The 9,245-nt window shown below is 34.4% G+C and overlaps 1 protein-coding gene across 9 annotated transcripts in view; it reads right to left on the bottom strand.

Moving 5' to 3' along the window:
- The window catches only part of YAF2 (YY1 associated factor 2), a 72,393-nt gene that overhangs the window by 27,374 nt on the left and 35,774 nt on the right, over positions 1-9,245 (bottom strand). The gene's annotated exons all lie outside the window — the stretch shown is intronic.

The raw sequence follows: 9,245 nt of genomic DNA, 5'->3' as shown, positions 1-9,245 counted from the left end.
GTGTCTGTGTGTGTGTCTGTACGCGTGTCTGTGTGCCTGTACGCATGTCTGTACGCGTGTCTGTGTGCGTGTCTGTATGCGTGTCTGTGTGTGTGTCTGTGTGTGTGTCTGTATGCGTGTCTGTGTGTGTCTGTGCGTGTCTGTGTGTGTCTGTGTGCGTGTCTGTGTGCGTGTCTGTGTGTGTGTGTCTGTAACAAAAGAGAAGGAACAGATCTATGAACTGAATGTGTAACTAAAAGAACTAGAAAGTCAACAAATTTAAAAAATCCAAATAAAGAGTATATCTGAATTTCAAAGAAGAAATTAACAAAACTGAAAGCAAGGAACCTTAGAATTAATAACACTTGGGAGCTAGTGTTAAAAACAACAATAATATGTTAAATTGTTTTTAAAAAGGAAGCAGAAGGGGCAGCTCAGTGGCCCAGTGGATAGAGCACAGGCCCTGAAGTCAGTAGGATCTGAGTTCAAATTTGGCTTCAGACACTTACTAGCTGTGTGACCCTGAGCAAGTCACTTAACCATTGTTTGCCTTAATCCACTGGAGAAAGAAAAGGCAAAGCACTCCAGTATCTTTGCTAAGAAAATCCAAAAGACAGTACTGGTATGCTACACAGACACGAAGAATGACTGAACAACAATAATAACAAATCTACTTAAAAATAAAATCAAACATATAAAATGGGGATAAACCAGACAACTTCTCCAGGATGTCCTTTCCTATGATAAAGATGTCCATTGTAATCACTATTTTTAGATATACTGCTAGAAATGCTACCTACAACAATAAGAAAAGGAAAAGAACCTAAGAGAATAAGCATAAACTCGGTATAATTTTTTTTTGCTGAAGATATAATAGTTTACTTAGAAATTGCTAGAGTCAACTAAAAATCTAAGTGAAAAAATAACTTCAGCAAAGTTGTAGGATCTAAAATAAACTGGCACAAATCACCAGGAATTCTGTATATTACCAAACACAGTAGGAAGATAGAAATTTCATTCAAAATAACTACAGAACATATAAAATAGTTGGGGATCTATCAGCCAAGTCACAAAAAGGAACTATAGGAATGAAAACTTCAAAATACTCTTTCAATAAATAAAGACTACTCCATGTACCTGGAGCCATATTAATTGCTTGTGGGTAGGGCTATCCAATATAACAAAAGTTACAATATTACCTAAATTAATTCACTTATTTAGTGCCATACCAATTAAATTACTAAAGTACCACTTTATAGAGCTAGAAAATATTGTAAGTTTATTTAGAGGCTCAAAAGGTAATTCAAGGGAATCTTAAGGGAAATAATGAGAAGTGAGAAGGAAGGGGGTGTTAGCAGTACCAGATCTGCAACTATACTACAAAATCATTAAAAAGATTTGGTACTAAAGAGAAAAGAGAGATACAATACACTAAAAACAAAAAATGAACACAGTAACCTCATATTTAATAAATCAAAAGACCCCAGATACTATTTTAAGAATTCACTATATGACAAAAAAACTGGAAAGTAGTCTGGCAGAAATAAGAAATAAACCAACTTCCCACACAAAATACCCAAGATCTAAATGGATGCATGACTTAGATATAAGTGACATATTAAACAAACTACCTGTCAGATCTATGCATAGAAAGAGTTCATGATCAAAAAAGAGAAAAAGAGGATAAACAGAATAAAACTGAGGCAGGGAGGTGGTACTGAGACTGGAGTCAGGAAGATCTGAGTTCAAATCCAGCTGCAGACACTAAAGCTATGTGATGTTGGGCAAGTTACTTAACCTGTCTGCCTCAATTTCCTCAACTGTAATGGATAATAACAGCACCTACCTTGCAGGACTGTTGTGAGGAAGATGATACTTGTAAAGTATAATGCTAACATAATGCCTCACAAATAGTCAGCCCTACATAAATGCTTGTTTCTTTCTTCCCTTCATGTCAAAGAAAATGGACAATGTGACATACATGAAATTAAAAAGTTTCCTTTTTCCACAGACAAAAACAATATAGCTAAAATTAAAATGGAAACATCACTGGGGAAAAAAAATCTTTGCACCAAGTTTCTTATAAAAGGATCATATTCCTTTGATATTTAAGTAATCAATTCAAATTTATAAAGGGGCATTTCCAACAGATAAAGAGTAAAGGAACATAAATAGGCAGTTTCTTCGCTATAAAGAGGGAGAAATCCAAGATATCAATAAACACATAAAAAATTCTCAAAATGATTAATAATTAGAAAAATGGAAAACTGAACTTTCTACTTCATATGCTGGTATCATATAGGCCAAAATAACCAAAAAAGGATAGTGACAAATGACTTTGGAAAAGCAGAAATATTAATGCATTGTTGGTGGAGCTGTGAACTTTTTCAGACATTTTCAAAAGTAAAATGGAAAACATAACCCATCCTAAATTACTAAACTATGCAAGTCCTTTGACCCATAAATACTCCTACAAGGTTTATATCCTGGAGATGAAATAAAGAGGAAAAAGGAACCACAAATAGAATACTTACAGGAGCAACTTTTATAGTGGAAAAGAACTAGAAATTGTGTGGGCATCCATCAATTGGAGAACAGCTTAAAAATTATGATATTAATGCAAAGGAGTATTATTGCAGTATCAGAAATATTATAAGAAATGAAAGGAACAGATTTATAGAATGTATGGAAGAACTGATGTATGAACTGATACAAAGTAAAATGAAACATAAGTGCCTACCTCCCAAAAGAGGAGATGATGGACTTAGCACTTAGATTGAGATAAATATATTTTAGATATGATCAATGTGGGAACTTCTTAACTTATTTTTCCTCAGGGGAGAGGGAGATAAGTACACTTTCTTCAAATGATTTTTTTGTTAATTGAAAAAAATTTAAAATTAAAAGATGTGATGCAAAACAAAAAGAATCATACATTTAATTGCTATATAAAAATAACTAGAGCAAAAGGTTTAAAATTTTTAAAGAAAAGAAACTGGAAGGGGAAAGGGAAAATGAATTGTTAGTGTTACTTTGCTAAAGTTTATATGTCAACACAAGTAAAGCAACTTTGCAGCTTATAGATTTATTAAGAATTTTATTCTTCATTTTGACTATTCATTTAATTGAGTTTGTTCATAGTAAAAATACAGTAATGATTTAATGCCTTAGTGAAATTCTATTCCTATGACCCACTGTTTAAGCAATAGTATTAAATAAGAGCAAAATTAGCCTAAATTACTTTTAATTTATATTTTGTTGGGGTGGCTAGGTGGCGCAGTGAATACAGCACCAGCCCTGGAGTAAGGAGGACCTGAGTTCAAATCTGGCCTCAGACACTTAACACAAAACTAGCCATGTGACCTTGCGCAAGTCACTTATCCCCAATTGCCCTACCTTCCCCCCTCCAAAAAAAGCAAAAAGAAAAATATTTAAAAAAAATTTATATTTTGTTTCTTCAATTAACAAAAACCTATTTTCTCTCCCTTCCGTTGCCACTGGGAAAAAAAAAAAAGCTCTTCAAAGAAATATGGATAGTCAAGCAAAATAAATTTTCATATTGGCCAAGTCTAAAAAATGTCTCAATTTGCATTCTGAGTCAATCTCCTCTCTGTCAGGTAGATAAACAATGCTTCAAAATGGATTCTCTGGAATGGCATTTGGTCATTTCATTGATTAAAGTTCTTAAGTCTATCAAAGTTGTTTGTCTTTACAATGCTGCTATTCCATAAATTACTGTCCTGGTTCTTTCCTCTTTACTCTCCATCATTTCATCCAAGTCTTTCCAAATTTCTATGAATTGTCCCCTTCATCATTTCTTAAAGTACAATAATATTCCATCATACCTACATACCATAATGGGTTCATATAGTCACCAACTGATGGGCATTCCCTTAGTTTCTAGTTCTTTTTCAGCACAAAGAATTGCTAAATATATTTTTGATCACATAGTCATTTTTATTTGATCTGTTTGGGATACAGGTCTAGTAAGGGTATTGCTGGATGTGTTCTGTATAGTAATTTTGGGAGGAAAGTTCCAAATTGTTTTTTTAGAAAGGCCAGACCAATTCATAGCTCTACCAACTGAGCATGTTCTTACAACCCCTCTTGGATGACTCCCTGATAAATCCATGCTAGCCTGTAATGATCACTATTTCCCTTTTTAAGTGTTCACCAACCCTCCCTTTTAATAACGTTTTCTAAAATTTTGACAGGAATCAAAAGCAAGCTCATCAGGCTACACTGAAGAATTTACCTTCTTCCCTTTTTGAAAGTAGGGACATTTGCCCATCTCCTGAGTTAAAGGAACTCTCCATAATTCACAACTTTTCAAAGATCAGACAGTAGTTCAGCAATTATATCCATGAGATCTTTCAGTTCCTAGGGATGTAAGACAGGCAGAACATTGATCAGCACCATTGTCCCATCTTAATTTAACCATTCCCTGTCTAATATCAAACTGATGCTAATCCTAACTTTTTCTTTTTTTTTTTTCTGAAAAAGCATTTACAGTTATTTTGATTGCAAAGAAGTCAAAATAGTAGTAAAGGTAGTAAAAGCAGAACACTCATTGCTTACTATAGTAAGATGAAAGGAGACCAATAAATAGCAGCAGTCCTTTCTCCAGTTCTTCCAGATGCTGTTTTGCATCAGTTAGTAGTTACACCAGTTGCTTAGGTTTACTTCTCCCTATCTGATTAGAAAGGAGAAGTGGAACATAGGCTCCCTATTAGTTCTAAGACCAAATATAAATTCCTCTGCTTAACACCGAAAGGTCTTCAGAAACTTGGCTTGTTCTATCTTTCCAGTCTTGCTCTCGTTTCTCATACTCTCTTGCTCATGTCCACCAAACTGGAATTCTTAGTGTTTCTTACACATCACGCTCCATATCTTATTAGTAATGCCCTGAATTTGCTTTCTCCTCATCTCTGCCCCTTATAGTTCCTAGTCTCCTTCAAAGCTCAGTTCAAGGGCTACCTTCTATAGAAAACCTTTCCTGATCTTCACTCAGATGCTACTGCCTACCCACCAAAATTAATTTCCATTGTCTTGTATATACTTATATGTATACATGTGTTCTCCCCCAAAAGATCACACAGTCCTTAAGGGGAGGGATTATTTCATTTTTGTTTCTGTATTCCCAGTACCTTGTATGTTTTATGCTCTTAGTAAATGCTTGCTTTGATTGCACCAAGTTATTTATGTCACCAAGAAAATCCATCCAAACCCTGAAGTCACACTAGAGCTCTAATTTCAAAATAAGGGATTGCTACTGCTGCTCCTACCTTGGAAGACTGTGTATAGAAGCCATCAGATGAATGTAGGAAACCCAACCCAAATAAGGACAGGTTGTACCCTGGAGTACATGAAACCTAAAACTTAAACACATAACTGTAAAACTGAAAAGAAGTTTATTGGGGGATGGCTAGGTGGTGCAGTGAATAGACCACTGGTCCTGGAGTCAGGAGGACTTGAGTTCAAATCCAACCTTAGACACTTAACAGTTACTAGCCATGTGACCTTGGGCAAGTCACTAAACCCCAACTGCCCTACCTTCCCCCCTCCAAAAAGCAAAAAAAAAAAAAAAAAGTTTACTGGATATATTTCAGATACAAGAATAACAAAACATCTTTGAAATATGAATTAATGAGACACTTTTGTCTGATAAGGTTTGGCAAAACTGCTCATTAACTATAACCTAGATATAGTTACACTGGATGTAATACAATAAGGTAGATTTAGAATGGCTGAATGACTAAATCGAAGAAGTGGTATTGATGTCAAATCAGGAGGTCTCCAGTGTACTACCACTAGATTATGTCCTTGGGCCTGTTTTGTTCACTTGTTTTAATCAGTCATTTTGATGAAAGCTTATTAAAGGTTTATTAAATTTGGAAATGACAAAGCTGGAAATGATAGTTACTATATTGGAATATTGGTTGCACAAAGTTACTTATGTCAAAAAAGCTATCAACATATGGATTTGGCCCATCTCAATAAGACAGCAAGGATATGATAAAAAAAAGAAATAAAATTGAATTAGAAAAATATTTTTCCCAATTACCCTCCAAAAAGCAAAAAAGAAAAAAAAATATAGAAAAATATTTTTTAAAAATGTTAAGTTCCATAAGGAAATCACAAGCACCACTACCACTACTCTTATTATTTTAATACAGAAAAGAAAGATAAGACCTATTCCACTTGGCCCTGGAGGGAAGGATTAAATAACAAAAGTTACTGGCAGATTTCATCTCAACATAAAGGAAAAAGTCCTAATAATGAGAGTTATTCAGAAAATGGAACAGGTTGTCCCAGGAGATGGACATCTGACTGTAGGTCTTCAAGCAAAGGTGGGATGACTGATTGTTGTTGAATAAATTTATATTTCAGATATTAGCTGAACTAAATACCTCTGAGATCCATCCTAGTTCTAAAATGATTTTTTTTCTCTTTTTAATAAAACATATAAAAATTATACTCTTTCTACAAATTAGATAATAGGTGGTGCAGCGGATCAAGCACTAAATAATCTGGATTCAGTAAGACATAAATTCAAATCCAGTCTTAGAAACCTACTAGCTGTGTCATCCTAGGCAACTCACTTATCAGCTGTTTGCCTCAGTTTCCTAATATGTAAAATGGGGCTCATAAAAGCACCTACCTCCCTGAGTTGTTGTAAAGACTAAATGAAATAACATGTAAAGAACTTTGCAAACCACAAAGCACTAAATAAACACTAGCTATCCTGTATTATTATTTTAAAATTTTGCCTTACAACTAAAGAATGGGGAGGCCAAACCCTAAATTTGTTAAATAAAATTATCTTTCTCAAACTAAAATTGACCAAACTTTGAAATGGGATTCAGATTCAGGTCTTCCTGACTTCAAGTCCAGCACTCTGTCCAATACACCACCAAACTAAATACAGACTTTTCTAGTATCCAGAAATCACCTTTTAAATGTAAAATAAGGGGGTGGCCAGGTAGCACAGCAAGTAAGAGCACCGGCTCCAGTGTCAGGATGACCTGGGGATCAAATCTGGGCTCAGATACTTAGTACCGCACCCAGAAATAACTGGCCGTGTAACCTTGAGCAAGTTACTTAACCCCGATTGCCTTTAAAAATAAATAAATAAATAAATGTAAGATATGCACTATGGTTTACACAAGTGCAAATCGAGTATAACCTCATTTTAGACTAAAGACTCAAAATAAGCCTGAGATAATCCATCAGCCAACCAAGCTGACATAATTGATTCACAAATCTGTGGTTTATGGGCAGGTAAGTGGTGCAGTAGATAGAGCAATTGGGTTTGCAATCAGAAAGACTCATCTTCAAATCTGGTCTCTGAACAAGTCATGTAACCTCTGCCTGCCTCAGTTCCTCAACTGTAAAATGAGCTGGAAAAGGAGATGGCAAACCACTCCAGTATCTTTGCCAAGAAAATGCCCAAGTGGGATCATAGAAAGTCAGACATGACTGAAATGACTAAACAACAACATTCAATCAGTGGTATTTATAAACTGGAATTTAAGACATAATTCAATCTCAAAATAAAAGCACCTAAGTAAAACTGATCACCTGGCTTTCAAAAGGCATTGTTATTATTTCTTTATTTTTCCACAAGGGAAAATAATATTCTCTTAAACACCTGATTATAAAACTTGATAGAGCTGCTTAATTTTTTAAGGAGGTGATGGCTAAAATGAATTATTTTGTGTTTTAAAGATTAAATTTAGGGGCAGCTAGGTGGCAGAATAGATAGAAAACTGGCCCTGGAGTCAGGAGGACCTGAGTTCAAATTTGACTTCAGATACTTACTAGCTGTGTGACCCTGGGCAAGTCACTTAATCCAAAAAAATTTTTTTTTAATTAAAATAAAACAATAAAATAAAGATTAAATTTAGTCATATTCTTCTAATTAAATAGATTAAAACACCCATAGGTTCCCTATTACCACAAATATTAAACATAACAAATTATACTACGAAGTATTAAGAGGACAGGAACTGTAGCTGAGGCTCTTTTTTTGGTGAAATATCAACAAAGACTCTCATAAATGCCATGGCTAAAATGTTTACTTTTAAAAACAACCTACTTTCTTTACCTAATTCATAGTAGAAATACTGAAATTACTAACTATGAAGAACTAATAAGAAAGATATGTTATTAGCTGTTTAGTTTTTTTTAAAAATCACAACACTGATTTTATTGGCTTGAGTTCCTGGTGAGGAATTTTCTCTACTAAGGTAGAATAATTAATCAACTAACTGGCCAATGTGCCAATCACTGGTGATGCAAATACAATGAATGAAATAATCTCTATTCCTAGAGAGATCACATTCTAAAGAGGGAGAAAACAAGGACATAAGGATATACAAAATAGAGAATAAATATGAAATAATTAAATACAAGGTAGTTTGAGTGAGAGCACACTATAGTATTTGAAGGGATCAGGGAAGGGTTCATATATGGGAAATGTTGTTTAAAGGAAACAAAGGGTTCTCTAAGAGACTGAGGTGAGAAGGGAATGAATTCTAGGGGGGAGAGTGTAAAGGCACCAAATTAGAAATGAAGTATTAATGTGTGAGGAATAGCAAGTTTGCCATTTTTTATTAGACTTATGAAGTCTTTTGGTTAGAATAATGTACAGAGATCCACCAAAAGAATTTAAATATATCTGTCCTTTAAAAAATTGGTAATTCCCCTAAAGCAGCATCATTCATTAGCTTTGCTAAAGGAAAATATTTTTAAGACTGATTTATTTTTCAGGATATTATATCTATTTTTTCAGGCTATTACTATTTTAGTGTATCTATTATTTCAGGATATCAACTCTTTATATTCTTAGTTCACTCTCCTGGATGGATGTTACTCAAATGAAATTTTTATTGCTTGATTTATCACAATCTACTGTGATTTTTTAAACAGAAAAATGGTATCTAAAATTGAAAATACAGATATATTCTGCTTTGAATAAGTCCAGAGCAAATCAAAATGCAACTACCGTGTTTCCCCGATAATAAGACACTGTCTTATTTTTTTGGACAGAAAAACACCAGAGGGCTTATTTTCAGGGGAGGGCTTATTTTAATGAACATTGACAGCAATTTTAATAAACAGGTAAATGTGAACAAAAAAATGTACCTTTATTCAATAAGCAAATCACTGGGGAAGAACAGGATGACGCGCTCACTGCTGCAGCTCTGATTGGATGCAGGATGCAGCTCGGAGCGCGGCGTGCGTTTCACCCAGTGGGGGGGGGG

The sequence above is a fragment of the Petaurus breviceps genome, unplaced genomic scaffold, assembly GCF_028583685.1.
Source record: "Petaurus breviceps papuanus isolate PSGF00001 unplaced genomic scaffold, PetGlider_PUasm1.0 216, whole genome shotgun sequence".
In the NCBI taxonomy this organism is placed as follows: domain Eukaryota; kingdom Metazoa; phylum Chordata; class Mammalia; order Diprotodontia; family Petauridae; genus Petaurus; species Petaurus breviceps.
This window is presented reverse-complemented; position numbering and strand designations above follow the sequence as displayed.